This window comes from Schistocerca nitens, chromosome 5 (genome assembly GCF_023898315.1).
Source record: "Schistocerca nitens isolate TAMUIC-IGC-003100 chromosome 5, iqSchNite1.1, whole genome shotgun sequence".
In the NCBI taxonomy this organism is placed as follows: Eukaryota; Metazoa; Arthropoda; class Insecta; order Orthoptera; family Acrididae; genus Schistocerca; species Schistocerca nitens.
Window position 1 is genome coordinate 877,228,065 of NC_064618.1, and position 4,705 is coordinate 877,232,769.

Genomic DNA, 4,705 nt, shown 5'->3' on the forward strand with positions numbered 1-4,705 from the left:
GGTTATTTCCACAGTTAGTCATCTAGTCCAGGTCTTGAGCCCACAGCTGCGGGCAAGAGCTGCAGGTTAGACCGTTCGCTGTAACTAACCGTCCATCGTAGGCTAAGCCGCGGCTTCCTGTCGACTAAAGCCTAGTGTCCATTCATGCCGCCAACCGCAGCGCATTGCGAGACAAGCAGGCACAGCCTGGACGCGTAGTTACAACTGAAATTTCACCCTGACGTACACTCTCCCCAGTCTGAAAAATTCACTTTACCAGTCCGAGGCAGCGATGCTGCTCATTATGCATTTCAAACATGTCAAGCGAAATGTAGGTTTCTCAATTTTATGCGAGTTATTTTCGATGACAAAAGAAATTGGTACATACACGCGCTTTCTCTTCACTAAAGTATCGTCACTTGTTGTTAAAATCCTGTCAAAGTGTGGCAAAGGCTATATCTCCTCTAAGTATTCTCTCATCATATAAAAAAAAAAATCTGATCTAATCAGCTTAACATATGTTACATCCCGCATCACAGGACTTTCACTTCTGAACCATGACAGAGCACTAAGAGCAATTTCTACTACTTGCACAGAATGCTTCCTCACTTTCCAACTCTCCTAACGTAAACAAATGCTGCCTCACATGCAAAGGCTCTTACAGTGTGGCCTAGCGGTTCTAGGCGCTTCAGTCTGGAACCGCGCGACCGCTACCGTCGCAGGTTCGAATCCTGCCTCGGGCGTGGATGTGTGTGGTGTCCTTAGGTTAGTAAGGTTTAGATAGTTCTAAGTTATTGGGGACTGATGACCTCAGATGTTAAGTCCCATAGTGCTCAGAGCCATTTGAACCATTTGAAAGGCTCCTAACGAAACAGCTCAGGGAAGCATTAAATATGAATTTTATACTATGTAGGCTATCATTTTATATATTGTGTAATACAGCTGATTTTATTACGACGGTTATTCTGCCAGTGTAGGTGGGAGACTGAAACTGCGTCGAAAATATTTCGCCACAGCGAAAAAACACGTGATTACCGGTCCAACTCCCTCGCTTCCACCCACCCGGCGCGGCGGCACAATACAAAACCGCTCGCGGAACAAGGGGGTGTTCTGCAGGACTCAACCGATAGAGCAAGGACAGAATGGACCATCACTTGTCAATCCCACCAGTGTAGGAATGGAATGATTTTCACCTACCCAGGCGAGCATGTGAGTGCACTCATCTATCCATATTTTTATCTCATTTACCTCAGTTTTGCATATTTTGAATCAGTTATCGAAATTTTACCAGGTTGCCCATAATTTACGCTACTTTGCTATTTTTCTCGATGTGTTAGCTCTCTACCCACTGAGTAATGGGTCTATGACTAGACAGCTTTCAACTAATGGAGCAATGCTGTCGGAAAGTGATGGGATGTCGAGGGAACTAGCATGTGTCTGCGACCTGACGAAGGACATGTGTTACTCGTGGAAATCATGTAGATTCAAATGTGTTATGCTGAAAACCGGAAGATTCGGGTGAATACGGCAGGTAAGCGGTACTCTGACGAAAGGGGAGTTGAGAGGTGAGCTCTGTATCGATTCTTCTAAGTGTTGTGGGCGAACTTATTACAACCTCTCACATTCGTCTTGCGAAACGAGTCCAGTGCCAAAAATTAGGAGCTAATATGAAGATTTTTATCGAGAGACAATTAGCAGCGTAAGTTCCGTCTCTCGTTTTCTCGATACGAAAGAGCGAAAAGTCTTCCGCGAGTTCTGCGTGACTATAAATGGATGGAGTGACATCGTAAAAGGTAGATGAAATCCAAATTTACATTTATATGTTTACTTCGCAATCCATGGTACGGTTTGTGGCGGAGAATACCGTATTAGTCACTTCCTTTCCTACTCCACTCGCCAACAAAGCGAGGGAAAACGACTGCCTACATGCCTCCTTAAGAGCGCTAATTTCTCATATCTTATCTTCGTGATCCTTATGCGAAATATACGTCTGTGGTGGGAGAATCCTTCTTCCGTCAACTTCAAATGTTGGTTCTCTAAATTTTATCAATATTTTTTCTTGAAAGGAACGTCGTCTTTGAGCTACTTGGCGAGCGCAATTCGATTGTTGGAGTGTTGGATTGTTTCATTGCTGGAAAGTGACTCTGATGATCAGTTTAATTAATTAACCTATTAATTTGATATTTAACGAAGTTTCAGTCTCCCACCAGCACAGAGAGAGATGACCACGGTAATCAGCTATATTACCGAATTTATATAGTGATACATAGCATAAACCTGATATTTATAACTTCTCTGTGATGCTACCTTAAGCTAAGGCTAAGGATTTGGTTTCTTGAAGAGAGTTTAAAATCGAGATAGCATCCTGTGACAGAAGTAGACCATGCTCTTAGCAGTCTGTCATGAGCAAAAAATGAGTTTAATATTGTAGTCCTGTGATGCAGGATGTAACAGATATTAAGCTCATTAGAACAGACTTTTTACCTGATAAGAGAATATTTACACTGAAGAGCCAAAGAAGTTGATACACCTGTGTAGCGCCTCCGCGAGCGCGCAGAAGTTCCGCAGCACGACGTAGCATGGACTCGCCTATTCTCTGAAATAGTGCTGGACCGAACTGACACCATGAATACTGCAGGACCGTCCATTAATCCGTAGGAGTGTGAAGGGTGGGGATCTCTTCTGAACAGCACGTTGCAAGGCATCACAGATATGCTCAATAATGTTCATGAATGAGGAGTTTGGTTGCCAGGGGAAGTGTTTAAACTCAGAGGAGTGTTCCTAGAGCCAATCTGTAGCAATTCTGGGCGAGTGAATTGTCGCATTGTCCTGCTGGAATTATCCAAGTATGTCGGAATGCACAATGGCATGAAAGGCTCAAATGGTTCAAAATGGCTCTGAGCACTATGGGACTTTACTTCTGAGGTCATCAGTCCCCTAGAACTTAGAACTACTTAAACCTAACTAACCTAAGGACATCACACAGCACCCAGTCATCACGAGGCAGAGAAAATCCCTGACCCCGCCGGGAATCGAACCCAGGAACCCGGGCGTGGGAAGCGAGAACGCCACCGCACGACCACGAGCTGCGGACAGGCATGAAAGGATGCAGGTGATCAGACTGGATGCTTACCTACGTGTCACCTGTCAGAGCCGTATCTAGAGGTATCAAGGGTCCCGTATCTCTCCAACTGCACACTCTCCACACCATTACAGAGCCTCCATCAGCTTGAATAGCCCCTGGCGACTTGCAGGGTCCATGGATTCATACCCCCACACGTCCATCCGCTCGTTACAATTTGATGCGAGACCCGTCCGACCAGGCAACATGTTACCAGTAATCAACAATCAGTCGTTATCGACTGGCCCAGGCGAGGCATAAGGTTGTGTCATGCAGTCATCAAGGGTACACGAGTGGGCCTTCGGCGCCGAAAGCCCATATCGATGATGTTTCGCTGAATGGTTCGCACGCTGACACTTGCTGATGGCGCAGCACTGAAATCTGTAGCGCCGTATTCTGCTTGAAATATAGTACATGCCATACTGTTGCAAGATTTTCACAAGAAGATTCCTTATCGGTGTGAAAAGATATGTGTGTCTTTACTTCTTCTGTCTTCGTAAATTACTCGTATACATTTCATTTGTGAAATTCAAGGTGTGTGGTCAGCAACATCCCATCTCTGTTTGGGTAAAGCAGAGCTTATGAAACTGGTGAGAGTCTATGTCAGGATAGAACCGCAGTTAGAACTATCCGTCCTGCTTGTCTAGCAGTGCGGCTTGAGTAGGTAAGCGTGTAATGGGCGGTTAGATGCAAAGAATGCCCAGATGCGGCGCTTTCTGGATGACTGATTAGCGAAGTAACCAGAATGCTGGGTGAGGGGCGATGGAAGCAAACGAGTGTATTTTGTGAGAAGATCGAATATAATGGATGGATGTGCTGGACAATTATTCCATCTCCCCCCCCCCCCCCCGGAAATTTATCGGTTAACTTCACGGAGACAGTCTCTCCGATCTCTCAGCATTCAGTGATGCTGGCATATGTGGATTCCGGGGGAGGGCGAGCAGCCGTGGGCCGTGGGCGTGGATGATACACGTCGGGTCTCTTCTCACGACGCGAAGTGCTGGCTGGAGAAGTGGCCACAGCCCACCGTAGTTGGCGAGCGGGTGAGATTGGAAGGATTTTTTTGCCAGATGTGATCAGTGGAAATGTTGTGATGGAAGAGGCTGCTTGTGTTGTCAAACGCCGGTGCATACAGGACCTCACATATGTTCAGTGCTACAACCTATTTGCGGAGGAATTTTAATTACATACACCACTGGCCATTAAAATTGCTACACCAAGAAGAAATGCAGATGATAAACAGGTATTTATTGGACAAATATATTATACTAGAACTGACATGTGATTACATTTTCACGCAATTTGGGTGCATAGATCCTATGAAATCAGTACCCAGAACAACCACCTCTGGCCGTAATAACGGCCTTGATGTGCCTTGGCATTGAGTCAAACAGAGCTTGGATGGCGTGTATAGGCACAGTTGCCCATGCAGCTTCAACACGATACCACAGTTCATCAAGAGTAGTGACTGGAGTATTGTGACGAGCCAGTTGCTCGTCCACCATTGACCAGACGGTTTCAATTGGTGAGAGATCTGGAGAATTTGCTGGCCAAGGCAGCAGTAGAACATTATCTGTATCCAGAAAGGCCCGTACAGGACCTGCA

General features: G+C 45.8%; 1 non-coding gene across 1 annotated transcript; it reads right to left on the reverse strand.

Moving 5' to 3' along the window:
* Positions 1-2,300: 2,300 nt before the first annotated feature.
* Positions 2,301-2,493, reverse strand: LOC126261365 (U2 spliceosomal RNA). Its single transcript, XR_007546684.1, has one exon. It is a non-coding gene; the product is annotated as a U2 spliceosomal RNA (small nuclear RNA).
* Between the last annotated feature and the right edge of the window lie 2,212 nt (positions 2,494-4,705).